This window comes from Jatropha curcas, chromosome 1, assembly GCF_041381405.1.
Source record: "Jatropha curcas cultivar XTBG-Jc1 chromosome 1, XTBG_Jcur_1.0, whole genome shotgun sequence".
Taxonomy (NCBI): Eukaryota; Viridiplantae; Streptophyta; class Magnoliopsida; order Malpighiales; family Euphorbiaceae; genus Jatropha; species Jatropha curcas.
This window is the reverse complement of record NC_143151.1, coordinates 26,432,241-26,451,745: the sequence shown is the minus strand read 5'-3', so window position 1 is coordinate 26,451,745 and position 19,505 is coordinate 26,432,241. Positions and strand designations below refer to the sequence as shown.

Below are 19,505 nucleotides of genomic sequence, written 5' to 3'. Positions count from 1 at the left end.
ACACTGCACAACCCCGATACAGAGGCAAGCTTCCTCAATTATAGCTACAAAATTTCTAGATACAGGATGAACATTCTGGATTAAGAAATTGTTGACCGTTGAGGTTTGAACCTGGTTTTTTACAGTTTGTTCTGGAGATTTTAAGACTAGAACATATCTAATTCACTGGAAAGAACACAAGTGCTTTTCTCAACAGCACTTAAAACAACAATTGCCGATTGGACGCAATTAGTACACAGTTAAGCGCAAAACATGAAGTGTTATAGTTAGCTCGAGTTAAAGCTTATGCTGATTATAGACATGGATGATTATGGACCAGGACCATAAATTGAACTAGGTGAAACGAACTAATAGTACCAAGAGATAGAAATTTATTTCCGAAATCAAAATTAAAGATGAAGAAACCACCATTGAAGTTACTCTTTGGAGAACCGACTAAGGAAAGCAACGAAATTAGCACAAACGGAGAAAAATGATAGATAGATAGATAGATACCTCCTTTTGAGTAGCGGCGGAGAGCAGCGACAGCCTTCATTACAACTAGAAAGTCTCTAGAACATGCATGATGCACCAGCTGCAGCACTCCGGAGTTTTATGACCGATTTGAAAGGTCCTCAGCCGTGCAACGCTCTGAATTTGGCCAAGTAAAGTCGGATAAGTTCTTAAGCGGTCCAATTTGATTCGCAATATTTCATGTCAAAAACTGCAATTTCATCCCAAATCAAAAGTTAGATTGAAAATTCGAGATATAAAATTTAAAAAAAAATTATTCTAGAAACATATGGAAAGAAATTATTAAAATTTATTTTTAGTTTTTAATTAAAATAAAAATAAAATATGTTAAATTAAAGGATATATAATAGTATACTTCAATTTGAATTGTTACTTAATAGAGTAAATTATTATTTGAGAACTGATATTTGGCAAATTAACAGTTGTACCTATTTTCAAAGTTAAATCATTTTAAATTGTGCTAAGAAATAAATAGATACATTACTAAATAGTCATTATGAAAAAAAAAAAAAGTTAACTATTTAATAAATAAAGCTTACTCTATACGTTATACGTTGAGGTTTGGCAACTTGCTTTTTGTCTTTTGGTTATTGTTAAGTCTGGCTATAACCTTTTATTTTATTTATTTTTCATAACATGATTTGAATTGTGTTTGTGTATTTACAGTTTTCTTTTTTTTTTTTTTTTTTTTTTATATATTAAGGGAAGGGGATTTGTACTTAGATATATTGTCAAGTTATATATACACTTACGACTAGATTATATATTGGTATACTTGCGTATTTACGGTTACAATATTTTATTTTATTAGAAATTGAATATTTTTTAAATTATGATTTAAATAGTGTTCATGCATTAAATTTTTCTAGTCGACTATTAAATTATCATTAAAATATTTTATACTTTATTTAGATAAATAAAGTAATTTAATAATTATTGGGAATGAATAAACTGAACCAAACGCTCTTGCAGAGTTGATACATCTAATTTTTCTCCATTCGCATGTTTTATATATATATGTTATTCTTTATTTCAATATTGGATCATAAAGAATAGACACTCATATCCCAAGTGAAAAAAAAAAAAAAAAAAAACTCATGAAATCCACATTAAAAAATTAAAAAAAATATATGTAATAAAATAACTTAGCTAAAAAATTTGAAGAAATAAAAGTAAAACATGTTGAATATAATCTCAATAAAGATCAAAATAGTGAAAGAAAACAGATGGAAAATCATGTCTTATACTATAAGAATATAATTTTCTACATAATATGAAACTTTAATTTCATGCACCGTAATAACTACATGAGCTATAAAATAAAAGGATCGTAAATAAAATATTAAACACTTGTTTAATTTCAAATTTGTAAAATAAATTGAACTATAAGAGAGTTAAAAAAACAAAATCAAACAAAATAATAAACTAAAAATAAATTAAAAGAAATTTTTTTGGTCCTTAGATGCACGTAACTTGTTATCTTAAATTCTAGTTTACATATTATCGACATGCTAAACAATTTGATAAATTTTAAATTTTGCGACTTGTAACAATTATATAATAAAACGGCTTTAATCTATGAGTACACCTATTTCCCTTTTCTGTTAAAATTGTATTCTAATTTCAAATTAGTTAAAATTAGAGAATAAAAAATAAAATTTTTAGTACGGTTTTTATGGGTTAGAAAATAAAATTAGTGTGTCTTTGTGTTTTTAAAAATACACTAATTTTTCCCTATATTTTTCATCGATTGTACAACTAGGATTTTTGTATTTTTCCGTTATGTAATTTGAATAACAAAAATACTCCTTTTATCTTTTTTTTTTTTCCTTTGATATATTTTAAAAAACAAAGATATATATTAGTTATATTTCTTAACCCACCACAAACAGTAGTTTTTTCAATTTATAATTTTAAATATCTCTATTTTGATTTTTATATTTTTTTTGTTGACTTAACAGAAATGGACAAAAGAACTTAGAAATATAATAAAAGCAAATATATGAAAAACTTTTAAAAATACAAAGATAAACTAATTATATTCCTCAAATCATATGGATTGTGCTATAATTTTGCCTTAAATAAATAACTCTCCTAAAACAAATTATATAAATAACTATAATTTTCCCTTAAATAAATAACTCTTCTAAAACAAATTATATAAATAACTATTAAAAGCTTTGCAAAAATGAATTGAAATGTTTCGACCAAGGTTCCACCGAGAGTTGAACTCGGGTTACTGGATTCAGAGTCCAATGTCCTGACCACTAGACCATGGAACCATGCTGATGCATAGGCTAACCATTCTATAAAATCAAATTTAATAATTCATCAGAAAGTTACATGTTTTAGTCAAGTTTTTCATAAATACCTGAATAACAATATTAATTAAATATCCACTAATACTCAATTTTCCTAATAGCCAAAACCAAAATAGAAAGAAAAGCTCGATTTTCCTTTTGGAGAACTTCATCTGCAATACTACATAAATTTTACTTTTCTCAAATTATCACCTACATATAGTAAAAGTCAGACACTGTTACAAAAATAACATTTAAAAACTTTTAAATTATAGAAAAAAAAAAGAAGATATAAAACTAGTTTAGAGTATGAGAAAAAGAAAACATAAAGTTGAATTAAAATTAGATACTAAGATATAAAACTAGTGTTTCAATTATGATCATTATTTAAAAATTAATGAATTATCGTAATAATATTACTTTGAAAGTGAGCATACACAATAGGGGTAGCCCTCACCTAAGCTCACTAAATTGGTAAAAATACTTATAGTTGAGAAGACTCGAACCCACCAACCAGACCACACCTGATTGAGAATATTATCTTGTAGGTTATAACAACATTTTGTTACAAGGTAAATAATTTACATTGTTGTGAAATAAGTGGATGTCTAGTCCATATTCTTAATTATTGCGAACACTATCTTCCTGATTTGTGTAGGACTTTATTAGGATTCTACTTATGTAACTATATATATATATATATATATATATATATATATAGCTTCCCATTAATAATAAATACAGTCTCGTATTCTCTCGTTATTCTCCCTTTATTTCTCTCCCTAATTTTATATTATTTTATAATATGTTATCAACACGATTTCGATCTATAATATGATTCGATTTTGTTGCATCGCTCTTTTCAAAAGTAGCTTAAAGAAAGAGGATAGTTTATGATTTCCGATGACCAAAGTTAATGTTGTATGTATTAATTTATTAACATCCAAGAGCTAATTTCTATTTGTATCTCTATAATTATTCCATATGTTTTCGTTAAATATTTAGCAAGTTATTGCTACAATTGCTTTTAAGTATAATAACGATTGATAATAAAATCTAACAGGCAAAAGATATTGATGTGGTATGCATCATTGAATGCGTTGATTATTCTTCTTCTGTTTGTTTTTTGTTTCGTACAAAGCATAGTGTAGTATGTTATTTTTGCTTTATTTTATTTTGGTTTCATGAACACGTATTACGATTCATAAATTATTAATTATTATTGGTATATGTTTATAATTAATAATTAATAACAATACATAATATTTAATAATCTTTTTTTTATTATGTATATTTGAGATCTAGATTTAATGTCTATAATTTATAATGACAATAACAAATTATTTTATGGTGTTCTATTTTTGTTGAATTATTCTATAATCTTTATCACCTAATATAATTGTTTTATTGTGATAGTACTTTCCATAATTATCTTAGTGGATATTTAAATTCTTTTATTATCATCTTATTGTCTAATATAATTATTTTGTTTTGTTTTAATAATTTTTATGATATTAAATCTTGTAAATTTTGAATTTGTGGCCCTTGATATCACGGGCAAGAACTATTTATCATGGATATTGGATGCTGAAATACATTTGGATGCTATGGGTCTTGGTGACACCATCAAGGATAGAAATCAAGAATCTAATTGAAATAGTTTCAAGGCAATAATTTTCTTCTATTGTATATTTGATAATTAAATATTTGTTTGTTCTTTGAAATGGTTTGAAAGAAATATATAATTACCAAAGGTTTATCATGAATGAATGCATCTATTGTTGCAAAGCTTATAAAAATGCAAGTTATTTTAATTTTGCAATATTAAGGTTATTATCTTATTATTATAATTATTGTTATATATTGGCATATATTATTAATGTGCTACCAATTTTGAAAATTGATTGATTTATTTTAAATATAATTAAAATATTGTTGTTATTAATGTTAGAGACTATATTAGCTCTTGATCTAAAATTATCAATAATATTTATGATTTATATGTAACATCCCTTCCCGGTCCACCTGTTAACCCGAATGAACCGAACCGAGACGCTACAAACTGGTTGACTTTATGTCTTGTCATGCTGATATCATAATGTATGTTGAATATAATATCAGCTGATGTTGTTTACAATAATAATGTAATTTATATTTACAAGACATGATACTAGTGTCAAAATGAAATGGGCCCAACTGTGTGCCCTGTACATGCCATAAAAAGGGTAGACAAAAGATACACATCCAAATGAGTAGCTACCCTGAAGACTGAGTCTTCTACAGATGAACTGCAGCAGTTGCAAGCTGACTCTCTACGGTCCAATCTCAAAACCTGCGAGTTAAACAGGTAACTCGCTGAGCAAATAAAGCTCAGTGGATATCTCAACAAATAAAGAAACAATTAAGCACATACATAGATAGAAATAAGCATGTAAATGCATATGGATAATTAAACATATAAGCACATATAGCATGATCCTTTCCTTATTCCTTGATTATCTTTCGTACTGTTTATAATACTGTATCATTCATGAAATGTTATGTCAAGATATCTGTATGGCTCCATAAGGTTATAGTGAAACCGAAGTGATAAGAAAAACTGTATGAAACTGGATGAATACTGTATGCTTGGCTGCTATGGCCCATATATAATCATATCCACTCAACGGCCTGTAGTCGGAGTATCAAACTGTATGGGGTGCAGATATGTTATCCTATGTCGCGACATAGCCTTATCTAAGTGGTTTCTACCTAACCTCAATGGAGCCTAATGTTGGTATGTCAATAATATAACACAACATCATATTCATAGTTCATAACTTCATAAATCATAATGTTTATTTGATTTCATATCATTTGTATGCTTGCATGTTGTTTTGATACATGTTCTAATGTTGTATTTTTGTTGTAAAATGATTGTAGGCATACAAGTTGAGCAAAGGAATCCAATTGCATAGAAAAAGAAGGCCAAAAGTGCATGAAAACACAAGTCGTGAGCGCGCCTTGTAAAGTCGCGAGCGCACAAAGCACACCTGAAGGTCAGTGAGTTTCCAGGTGAAAGTCGCGAGCGCGAGAAGTGCAAAATGAGAGTCAGTGTGTTATCGAGCACAAGTCGCGAGCGCGCAGTGCAAAGTCGCGAGCGCGTAAAGCACCAAATGAGAGTCAGAGAGTTTCAGGTGAAAGTCGCGAGCGCGTACAGTGCAAAATGAGAGTCAGTGAGTTTCAGGCACAAGTCGCGAGCTCTTCATGCAATTCGCGCGCGCGTCGCGTTTTCCAGCCTGCACAGTCTGTACTCTTTTGGTCATATCTCTCAATATACAACTCCGATTTGGATGATTCAAAAACCCATGTAAAGCTAACACATAGAGGAACAAATAACTCTTCTATAACACTTCCTAATTCCATCATTAAATGGGGTCAAAATCAAGATGAAGCTACTGGTAAAATTTCCAGCAAAACCTGTTTCAGCATAAACTCACTATTTACTTCATTTATTCAATTCCTCCCCTGTTTTCTCACCATTACCAGTCCTCCCACTCAACATGAAGCAATATTGTCTCATTAGCAACACACCACACAAATTCTCATGCAAAGAAAATGGTAAATGAAAAGAGATATCAAACCTTTACTCCAAAAAGCTTGAGCTCTTCTTTAACTTCCTTTTTCTACTACCTTTGAACTCATTTCACCTATAAATAAGAATTCTTATGAATATTCTAAAAATAGCACCAAATGATTCAATTATGAACTTTAAGAAGGTTTACTTACTTGGATAGAAGAGAAGTTGAAGTTAAGGCTTAACTACCATGAAAATGGATGGAGAAAGGAAGGAGATGAAGAAGATGAAGATAAAGATGAAAATGGGAAAGTGAAATGGTTATTACGGGTAGGCCATCAAAATATCAATAAATTTTTATGTGAAACTTCCTAAATGGTACCTCAATTAGCAAAAGGCTATAACTTAATACCCAAGCTTGATCTTTTAATGCAAATAAATCCTCACCCATATGCTTTGATCTTTTTCTCTCAATCAAGTAAGTCCACTTATAATCCCATTCTACCCCAACCGGGTTTGGTTTGGCCCGACTCAACTCGACTCTATGAAATGACTCGACTCAGTAGGATGTCACAATTCTCCCCTCCTAAATAAAAACTTCGTCCCGAAGTTTACCTGTTGTGAACAATTGCGGATATTGTTGTCGCATGGTGTCTTCAGATTCCCAAGTTGCTTCTTCTGTCTTATGATTCCTCCAAAGAACTTTTACCAATGCTATTTTCTTGTTCCGTAATTCTTTAATTTCTCTGGCTAAGATCTGAACTGGTTCTTCTTCATAAGTGAGATCCGGCTGAATTTCAATCTCTTCTGCTGATAACACGTGCGATGGGTCTGATCGATACCTCCTTAACATTGATACGTGAAAGACATTATGAATTCGATCTAAGGTTAAAGGTAACGCTAGGCGATAGGCTAATGGTCCTACACGTTCAACAATCTCGTATGGACCAATGAACCTAGGGCTAAGCTTACCCTTTCGTCCAAATCTTAGGATCTTTTTCCATGGTGAAACTTTCAGAAATACCTTATCACCGACCGAGTACTCCATATCCTTTCTCTTTAGATCGGCATAGGACTTCTGTCGATCACTTGCTTCTTTCAGTCGTTTTCTGATGATTTCCACTTTCTCTTCTGTTTCTCTAACCAAATCTGGACCCAAAATCTTCTTCTCACTCAGTTCTGTCCAACACACAGGTGTCCTACATGGTCTACCATACAATGCTTCATATGGTGCCATCTTAATGCTTGATTGGTAGCTGTTGTTGTAGGCAAATTCCATGAGAGGTACATATCTGTCCCAACTGCCTTCAAATTCTATAACACATGATCTCATCATATCTTCCAAGATTTGAATTACTCTCTCTGATTGACCATCTGTCTGAGGATGAAATGCAGTGCTGAAATGCAATTTCGTCCCTAATGCTTCCTGCAGTTTACCCCAAAATTTCGATGTAAACCTTGGATCACGATCAGAGATAATGGATGATGGAACTCCATGTAGTCGAACTATTTCACTAACATAAATTTCTGCTAACTTGTCCAGAGAATAGTCCATCCGAACTGGTAGAAAGTGTGCGAACTTAGTTAATCTGTCCACGATCACCCATACTGCATCATGCTTCCGCTGCGTCTGAGGTAATCCAGTAACAAAATCCATCGTGATTTGATCCCACTTCCATGTTGGCACTGTTATTGGATGAAGTAACCCAGCTGGCAGTTGATGTTCTGCTTTTACTTGTTGACATGTTAAACATTTTGTTACAACATTTCCGATATCTTTCTTCATGCCCGGCCACCAATAGCCTTTCTTCAAATCTTGATACATCTTGGTACTACCTGGATGCATTGTATATGGACTGTTATGAGCTTCATGCAGAATCTTTTGTCTAAGCTCCCCTATCTGTGGTACAACAACTCTGTCTTCATAGAATAAGACTCCACTGTTATCCAATCTGAATTTCCCACCATGATCTTCCTGTACTTGTTTCACCCATAGTGCTGTTTGTGCATCTTTCTTCTGTGCTTCTGCAATTTCCTTAACCCAAGATGGCTGTACTTGCATCTGTGCTAGAATAACTCCCTGCTGTTGTAACTCCATGCTAATTCTCATTGCTCTCAAAGCAAACAATGATTTCCGGCTAAGGGCATCAGCTACCACATTAGCTTTGCCTGGATGGTAATTAATGACATAATCATAATTAGCCAGAATCTGCATCTACTTCCGTTGTCTTGAATTCAAGTCCTTCTGTGTCGGCAAATACTTTAAACTCTAATGATCTGTGTAAATGTAACACTTTTCACCGTACAGATAATGCCGCCATACTTTGAATGCTAGAACAATGGCTGCCAATTCTAAATCATGGGTTGGATAATTCAATTCATGTGGCTTCAATTGTCTGGAGACATAAGCTACCACTTTTCTGTCTTGCATGAGTACACATCCTAACCCAATATGAGAGGCATCACTGTAAATCTCAAAGTCTTTACCTGACACTGGCTGAGTCAACACTGGTGCTTCAGTCAACTTTTTCTTCAAAGTGTCAAAACTTTGCTGACATCTATTATCCCATTGGAATACAACTGCTTTCTTCAATAATCTTGTTAAAGGTGATGCAATGATGGAGAATCCCTTTACGAACCTTCTGTAATAGCCGGCTAAACCCAGAAAACTTCGAACTTTTGTGACATTTCTGGGTGGTCTCCAATCAACAATAGCTTCAATCTTCTTAGGATCCACTCTGATACCCTCAGATGACACCACATGTCCTAAAAAAGAAACTTCTTCCAGCCAAAACTCACACTTACTGAGCTTGGCATAAAGCTGTTTATCCCTCAGTGTCTGGAGTACAATCCGCAAATGTTTATCATGTTCAACCCTGTCTCTGGAGTAGACCAAAATGTCATCTATAAACACCACCACAAACTGATCCAGATATGAATGAAACACACGGTTCATGAGATCCATGAAAACCGCTGGTGCATTTGTGAGACCGAATGGCATGACTAAAAATTCATAGTGACCATATCGGGTCTTGAATGCAGTCTTAGCGATATCTTCTTCCTTTATCCGCAACTGATGGTATCCCGACCTAAGGTCGATCTTAGAAAACATACCTGCACCTTTTAGCTGATCAAACAAATCATCGATTCGAGGCAATGGATACTTATTCTTGATTGTCAGTTTGTTAAGTTGTCTATAGTAAATACACAATCTGAGTGATCCATCTTTCTTCTTTACAAATAATACCGGTGCTCCCCAAGGTGATACACTGGGTCTGATAAAGCCTTTATCCAATAACTCCTGTAGCTGAATCTTTAACTCTTTTAGCTCTGCTGGTGCCATTCTGTAAGGTGCAATTGATACTGGTGCTGCTCCAGGATAGACATCTATGGTAAACTCCACTTCCCTCCTTGGTGGTAACCCTGGTAACTCTTCTGGAAATACGTCTGGATAATCACGCACTTGTAACATCCTTCCCGGTCCACCCGTTAACCCGAATGAACCGAACCGAGACTCTACAAACTGGTTGACTTTATGTTTTGTCATGCTGATATCATAATGTATATTGAATATAATATCATGCTGATGTTGTTTACAATAATAATGTAATTTATATTTACAAGACATGATACTAGTGTCAAAATGAAATGGGCCCAATTGTGTGCCCTGTACATGCCATAAAAAGGGTAGACAAAAGATACACATCCAAATGAGTAGCTACCCTGAAGACTGAGTCTTCTACAGATGAACTGTAGCAGTTGCAAGCTGACTCTCTACGGTCCAATCTCAAAACCTGCGAGTTAAACAGGTAACTCGCTGAGCAAATAAAGCTCAGTGGATATCTCATCATATAAAGAAACAATTAAGCACATACATAGATAGAAATAAGCATGTAAATGCATATGGATAATTAAACATATAAGCACATATAGCATGATCCATTCCTTATACCTTGATTATCTTTCGTACTGTTTATAATACTGTATGATTCATGAAATGTTATGTCAAGATATCTGTATGGCTCCATAAGGTTATAGTGAAACCGAAGTGATAAGAAAAACTGTATGAAACTGGATGAATACTGTATGCTTGGCTGCTATGGCCCATATATAATCATATCCACTCAACGGCCTGTAGCCGGAGTATCAAACTGTATGGGATGCAGATCTGCTATCCTATGTCGCGACATAGCCTTATCTAAGTGGTTTCTACCTAACCTCGATGGAGCCTAATGTTGGTATGTCAATAATATAACACAACATCATATTCATAGTTCATAACTTCATAAATCATAATGTTTATTTGATTTCACATCATTTGTATGCTTGCATGTTGTTTTGATACATGATTTAATGTTGTATTTTTGTGTAAAATGATTGGAGGCATACAAGTTGAGCAAAGGAATCCAATTGCATAAAAAAAAGAAGTCCAAAAGTGCATGAAAACACAAGTCGCGAGCGCGCCTTGCAAAGTCGCGAGCGCGTAATGCACACCTGAAGGTCAGTGAGTTTCCAAGTGAAAGTCGCGAGCGCGCAGTGCGAAGTCGCGAGCGCACAGTGCAAAGTCGCGAGCGCGCAGTGCAAAGTCGCAAGCGCGAGAAGTGCAAAATGAGAGTCAGTGAGTTATCGGGCACAAGTCGCGAGCGCGCAGTGCAAAGTCGCGAGCGCGTAAAGCACCAAATGAGAGTCAGAGAGTTTCAGGTGAAAGTCGCGAGCGCGCAAGTGAAAGTCGCGAGCGCGTAATGTGCAAAATGAGAGTCAGTGAGTTTCAGGCACAAGTCGCGAGCTCGTCATACAATTCGCGCGCGCGCGTCGCTTTTTCCAGCCTGCACAGTCTGTACTCTTTTGGTCATATCTCTCAATATACAACTCCGATTTGGATGATTAAAAAACCCATGTAAAGCTAACACATAGAGGAACAAATAACTCTTCTATAACACTCCCTAATTCTATCATTAAATGGGGTGAAAATCAAGATGAAGTTACTGGTAAAATTTCCAGCAAAACCTGTTTCAGCATAAACTCACTATTTACTTCATTTATTCAACTCCTCCCCTGTTTTCTCACCATTACCAGTCCTCCCACTCAACATAAAGCAATATTGTCTCATTAGCAACACACCACACAAATTCTCATGCAAAGAAAATGGTAAATGAAAAGAAATATCAAACCTTTACTCCAAAAAGCTTGAGCTCTTCTTTAACTTCTTTTTTCTACTACCTTTGAACTCCCTTCTCCTATACACATCAGAATTCTTATAACTTATCTACAATATAGCTCAATTAGAGGTTGAATAATATAAAGTTTCAAGAAATTCTACTTACTTGGAGAAAATTGAGGTTGCCTTAAACTACCATGAAAATGAATGGAGAAAGGAAGGAGATGAAGAAGATGAAGATAAGGATGAAAATGGGAAAGTGAAACTGATTATCATGGGTAGGCCATCAAGATATCAAGAAAAATGATGTGAAACTTACTAAATGGTACCTCAATTAGCAAAAGGCTATAACTTAATACCCAAGCTTGATCTTTTAATGCAAATAAATCCTAACCCTTATACTTTGATCTTTTTCTCTCAATCAAGTAAGTCCACTTATAACCCCATTTTACCCCAACCAGGTTTGGTTTGGCCCGACTCAACTCGACTCTATGAAATGACTCGACTCAGTGCTAAGACTCGACTCGATAGGATGTCACAACACTGTTGGTATATCTTGCACTTTTAACTGTTCTTTCTCTGCTTGTAATGCACATATCAAGTATGCTTCACAACCCTTCTGAATTAATCTCTTTGCTGCCATGGCTGATATCACATTACCCAGAAAATCTCGCCGCTTCCCGACTACTGTAATCTCTTCCCCTGCTGTTGTATATAATGTCACTCTTTTCTTTGCACAATCAACTATAGCCTGATGTCTGGATAGCCAATCCATACCCAGAATAACATCAAATTCTCTAAATGGCAACTCTATCAGATCTCTTGGAAACTCTTTTCCATGAATAACAATTGGACATCCTTCGACCACTGTATGAGTTTGTACTACATCTCCTAATGGATTAGTAACTAACATACCCTGACTCACATATGCAACTTCTAACCCTTTAACCCAAGGTTTAGGTACACTAATGTATGAATGAGATGAGCCAGGATCAATTAAAGCATAAACTGTATGATCACCTAAAGAAAACTCACCAACTATTACATCTGGAGCTTCCTCATCTTCCCTGGTTCGCATCGCATAGACCCTGGCTGGACCTCTTGTATCGGGTCTGTCCACAGTCGTTGACTGCTGTCTCTGCCCTCCGAAGCTCTCACCTCTCCCTCTGCCTGCTATGACCTGTAAAGGAACTTTTGCCCTCTTCGGACAATCCTTCTTCTGATGGTCTAATGCTCCGCATATCCAACATTTACCAGTCACCAACCAACAATCTCCACCATGCCGTCTGCCACAATGCTCACAAGGTGGAAAAGTATAACCGGCTGACTCTGCACCTCTACTGGTGCCTCTACCAGTTCCTCTGCCTGAACCTCGACTACCACCAACAGAACTAGCCACAACTGATACCGCTGGCGCGTTAGTAACCCCAGCTGCGCCTTGGCTAAAGGAAGGTCTAGAACTAGCTGAACTACTAGCACCTCTGAATCTCTTGCTTTCTGACTGATATGCACTGGGTGCACTCTGAGTTTGGTCTCTCCTCTGCTGAGACTGCTGGCGTCTGGTACGCTGACTGGCCTGAATTCGCTCTATCTCCTGAGCTGCCTCTACCAAAGCTGAGAACTCTCTGAATCTGGAAGCTACCACTCCCATTTGAATCTCATCGTTCAGGCCTTCCTGAAACTTTTTACACCTTTCGGCCTCTGTAGTCACTATCCCCTTACCATACCTGCTGAGCCTGGTGAATTCTCTTTCATATTCGGCAACTGACATTCTGTTCTGCCTCAGGTATAAGAAGTCTTTCCTTCTCGCATCTAGGTAAGCCTCTGTGATGAACTTTTTCTTGAATTCATCCAAGAAGAATTGCCATGTACGCTGCTCTGCTGATACCCGCTGCTGAACAGTAGTCCACCATGTATATGCCTCATCTATGAGCAATGATGTGGTACAAACCAACTTATCCTCTGGTGTACATTGTAATTGTTCCAGAACACTCGATGTCCCATCTAACCAATACTCAGCTATTTCTGGACTATCATCCTTGTTAGCACTGAATTCTTTCGCCCCATATTTCCGAAGCTTCTCTAGTGGGGGCTTTCTTTCTCTTTCTACTACTATTGGTGCTTGAGGTATCACCCCTGCAATCTGTCTAAAAGTATCCGCAAGTTGCTTTAACAATACCTCTTGACCTGGTGCTATTGGAGCCTCACCCTCCACTGCTCTGGAGGCGTGTGACTCACTCTCACCTTCCTGAGACATCCTCCTAAAAGAATAACAACAGCTTAGTTCATCAGGGTAGTCATGGCATGTACACTATACTGACTTATGCATGTAAGCCCGGGGAAACTAAACCTAGGGCTCTGATACCAAAATTTGTAACATCCCTTCCCGGTCCATCCGTTAACCCGAATGAACCGAACCGAGACGCTACAAACTGGTTGACTTTATGTCTTGTCATGCTGATATCATAATGTATGTTGAATATAATATCAGCTGATGTTGTTTACAATAATAATGTAATTTATATTTACAAGACATGATACTAGTGTCAAAATGAAATGGGCCCAACTGTGTGCCCTGTACATGCCATAAAAAGGGTAGACAAAAGATACACATCCAAATGAGTAGCTACCCTGAAGACTGAGTCTTCTACAGATGAACTGCAGCAGTTGCAAGCTGACTCTCTACGGTCCAATCTCAAAACCTACGAGTTAAACAGGTAACTCGCTGAGCAAATAAAGCTCAGTGGATATCTCAACAAATAAAGAAACAATTAAGCACATACATAGATAGAAATAAGCATGTAAATGCATATGGATAATTAAACATATAAGCACATATAGCATGATCCATTCCTTATACCTTGATTATCTTTCGTACTGTTTATAATACTGTATGATTCATGAAATGTTATGTCAAGATATCTGTATGGCTCCATAAGGTTACAGTGAAACCGAAGTGATAAGAAAAACTGTATGAAACTGGATGAATACTGTATGCTTGGCTGCTATGGCCCATATATAATCATATCCACTCAACGGCCTGTAGCCGGAGTATCAAACTGTATGGGATGCAGATCTGCTATCCTATGTCGCGACATAGCCTTATCTAAGTGGTTTCTACCTAACCTCAATGGAGCCTAATGTTGGTATGTCAATAATATAACACAACATCATATTCATAGTTCATAACTTCATAAATCATAATGTTTATTTGATTTCATATCATTTGTATGCTTGCATGTTGTTTTGATACATGTTCTAATGTTGTATTTTTGTTGTAAAATGATTGTAGGCATACAAGTTGAGCAAAGGAATCCAATTGCATAGAAAAAGAAGGCCAAAAGTGCATGAAAACACAAGTCGCGAGCGCGCCTTGTAAAGTCGCGAGCGCGCAAAGCACACCTGAAGGTCAGTGAGTTTCCAGGTGAAAGTCACGAGCGCGCAGTGCAAAGTCGCGAGCGCGAGAAGTGCAAAATGAGAGTCAGTGTGTTATCGAGCACAAGGCGCAAGCGCGCAGTGCAAAGTCGCGAGCGCGTAAAGCACCAAATGAGAGTCAGAGAGTTTCAGGTGAAAGTCGCGAGCGCGCAAATGAAAGTCGCGAGCCCGTACAGTGCAAAATGAGAGTCAGTGAGTTTCAGGCACAAGTCGCGAGCTCTTCATGCAATTCGCGCGCGCGTCGCGTTTTCCAGCCTGCACAGTCTGTACTCTTTTGGTCATATCTCTCAATATACAACTCCGATTTGGATGATTCAAAAACCCATGTAAAGCTAACACATAGAGGAACAAATAACTCTTCTATAACACTTCCTAATTCCATCATTAAATGGGGTCAAAATCAAGATGAAGCTACTGGTAAAATTTCCAGCAAAACCTGTTTCAGCATAAACTCACTATTTACTTCATTTATTCAATTCCTCCCCTGTTTTCTCACCATTACCAGTCCTCCCACTCAACATGAAGCAATATTGTCTCATTAGCAACACACCACACAAATTCTCATGCAAAGAAAATGGTAAATGAAAAGAGATATCAAACCTTTACTCCAAAAAGCTTGAGCTCTTCTTTAACTTCCTTTTTCTACTACCTTTGAACTCACTTCACCTATAAATAAGAATTCTTATGAATATTCTAAAAATAGCACCAAATGATTCAATTATGAACTTCAAGAAGGTTTACTTACTTGGATAGAAGAGAAGTTGAAGTTAAGGCTTAACTACCATGAAAATGGATGGAGAAAGGAAGGAAATGAAGAAGATGAAGATAAAGATGAAAATGGGAAAGTGAAATGGTTATTACGGGTAGGCCATCAAAATATCAATGAATTTTTATGTGAAACTTCCTAAATGGTACCTCAATTAGCAAAAGGCTATAACTTAATACCCAAGCTTGATCTTTTAATGCAAATAAATCCTCACCCATATGCTTTGATCTTTTTCTCTCAATCAAGTAAGTCCACTTATAATCCCATTCTACCCCAACCGGGTTTGGTTTGGCCCGACTCAACTCGACTCTATGAAATGACTCGACTCAGTAGGATGTCACATTATACCTCAAACATACTCCTGAAGTAGCAATATCGAGAGAAAATATTTTAAGATATGTTTTGAATTTATTTCATATCCTTTTTATCATTGAGCAAAATAAAGATATCTTAAATAAAAATCATGAAATCCGTCCAACTGGATCTGCTCCATTGGGGAAAAGTGAATGGAACCATATATAATAATAGACGTGGGATGTGAAACCGCCTAACTAGACATGAAACATTCTCTGAAACGAATGCAACAAATGGATGTGATTGTGAATAATGACAAAAATATACTTGTCATTTAGAATATTGATAAGATCACAGTTGAAATATAATTTTAGCAATTATGGTGGCCACCTAACTGAGAATTAAATCTTACCACCAGAAGTGGTACAAATAAATGTTATATATATAGATATTGGTTATGTACTTGTTGTACACCAAAATATTGAGTGACATATTTGACTTTGGTAGTAGAAGAATATTTAAAGGTTTCGAAAAAGCAAATATTACTACCTAGAGGAATGAATTTTATGCGTAATGTTGTATTACAAAGATATTTATAATTGAAATAAATATTGTTATACACCAGAAGTTTACAAATCCAAGTACTTTATTATTTGGCATGATCGATTGGACCATTCCGATCAATAATGATGCGAAAAAGGAAAATTTAATTCTTATGTGAATATTTATTAAAGAACCAAAAGTTTCTTCAAATCTAATGAATTTTTCATGCTTAGTTTGTTCTTAAAGTAAATTAATTATTGAGCTTCACCAAGAGTTCAAATTGAACTGTTTGTATTTTATGGAATATAAAAAGAGAAATTATTAATAAGTTTATTTGGATATATTATAGATGCATCCAAAAGATAGTTATATGATTATTATTAATTTGCAACCTGAAGTTTGCAAAAATTATTATCAATATGCAACTAGAAGTTTGCATGATTATTTGCACAAATAATTTGATTAAGAATACAATTTTCAGATTATGCTATTAAGCTAATTTATCTTGAGAATGATGGTGAATTTACATATCAGGCCTTTAATGATTATGGTATGTGTTAATTGAAATGATTATAAGTCAACCCGTTGTTGCTTTTATTTATGCTCAAAATGATTTAGTATAATAATTTATTATATGATTGCAATTAATTGCAAGGCAGTTATTATGAGAATAAATTTTCCTATTTTTAGAAGGACATGCTATTAAATCTAAAAGTACTTACTCGCATCAAGCCAATAAGTTATTACAAGATCTCCTCTTTGTAATTGATTTTTGCATTAGAAACCAAACGTTACCAATTGAGGAATTTTTTAAATGTGCGGTATATGTTCTAATTGCTCCACCACAATGTACTATAAGACAGGTTCTCAAAAAGGAGGTTGGAAATATATGTTGGATATGATCTATGATTAAATATTTAGAACTTTCACATAAGAAATTTATATATGCTAAATTTGCTAATTGTTATGAATCTCATATTAGGGGGAGAAAATAAGCAACTAGAAGATAATTGATTGAAAAAGAATTATCATTATTATATCTTGATCATCATTCAAGGCAATGTGAATTTAAAAGATAATTCATTTGCAAAATATTGCAAATTAATTGCCAAATATATTTCTGATCAAACAAGAATAACTAAATCTCACATACTAGCTACAAAATGCTCCTATTAGAATTAAAGTCTATAAAGGACAAACTGCCTATACTAATGAGTCTATGGCACACCTGAAGTGTGGTAAACTAATCGGTTCTAAAAATAAAAATCCTAGAAAAGAAAATGAGCAAATATTCAATATGGTTAAGCTCTAGAAGAGCAAATTGTGGAAGAAGTTCCTAAACATGATATCCATGAAATATGGAAAAATGCTTGAAGCAAGCAAATCGGGACCCCGAGAAATATATTCAAGATTTCAATATAAAATAAAGAAATCTCAATACATACAGTATAATCGCTTTAATGATATTTATGACTGAGAAATTATTACATTATTTTATAATTATATTGTATTTAAAATAATATAATTATAAAATATTACATTATTTTATAACTACATTATTTTATGCCTGAGAAAATATTACATTATTTTGTTGAAAGTCACATGCTTTTATACTTTTAATATTTATTTTATATGCTATCGTGAGTAAGGTAATATCTTGATTAGGAAATATTTTTTGAAAGAATATTATAATAATGATGTTATATGTTCATAAAGAGATTTGAATATGAATTTATCATTATTTAGTTTATGAATATTATTGGAACTCCTGAAGAGCTTCCAAAGATTATAGATTACTCAAGGGAAGAGTTTGAGATCTAAAACATTGGGAATATAAAATTTTGTCTCCGCCAAAAGTTCAAGTATTTCATAAATGATTTTTGTCTATAAATCCACATATATGACTAAGTTATTAAAATAATTTTTTATGAATCTCAATGGCTTTGAGGTCACTTGATAAGAAAATGACAATTTTTCAGCTTTAAGAAAATTATGAAGAACTTATTGTTCCTGAAGTACCATATCCTAGTGTAATAAAAATGCTAATGTATCTTGCTAGTCATATGAATAGATATAAGCATTTTTATAAATTTTATTTGCAAGATATACTTCTTCTTGAATATGAAGAAAATGAATAAAGTTAAATATGTATTTGATATCTCCATGGCATGATATACATGATTTATATTATAGCTAATATGAGGGGAAGTAAATACGCATTGTACTCTTTTTCCTTTTAACCAATGTTTTTTTTTTCCACTGGGTTTTTTTGATAAAGGTTTTTGATGAGACAGTACTTCAACGCGTATTTAAGAAAAGAATAATGTACTATTTTTTTTTCATTAAGATTTTTTTTCCAACAGGGTTTTTTCTTAGTAAAGTTTTAACGAGACATATTCTTTAAACAATGGACATTCGAGGCATATTTTTTAAAGAATGAACATCAAAGGAAAGTGTTATGAAATAAGTGATATCCTATATGAGCCAGAAGTTATATTCTTAATTATTGCGAACTCTATATTTAAAGAATGGACATCCGAGACATATTCTTTAATGGACATGCAAAGGGAGAGACATATTCTTTAATGGACATGCAAGGGGAGTGTTATGAAATAAATAGATGTTCTATATGGGTTAGAAGTTGTATTCTTAATTATTTCAAACTCTATCTTATTGATTTGCGTGTCAACTCTATCTTCCTTATTTGTGTAAAACTCTATTAAGCTTCCACTTATGTAACTATATATATATAGCTTCTCATTAATAATAAATACTCTCTATTCTCCCTTTATTTCTCTCTCTAATTTTATATTATTTTATAAAATACATGCATATATCTGCTATATCTGTGCACATATATATAATAATAATAATAATAATAATAATAATAATAATACAATCATTTTTTTTTTCTGTTAAAGATTTGATCAAAGATATTTA

General features: G+C 34.0%; 1 non-coding gene across 1 annotated transcript; it reads right to left on the bottom strand.

Annotated features, from left to right (window-relative positions):
• Positions 1-2,723: 2,723 nt before the first annotated feature.
• On the bottom strand, positions 2,724-2,795 carry TRNAQ-CUG (transfer RNA glutamine (anticodon CUG)). Its single transcript has one exon. It is a non-coding gene; the product is annotated as a tRNA-Gln (tRNA).
• Between the last annotated feature and the right edge of the window lie 16,710 nt (positions 2,796-19,505).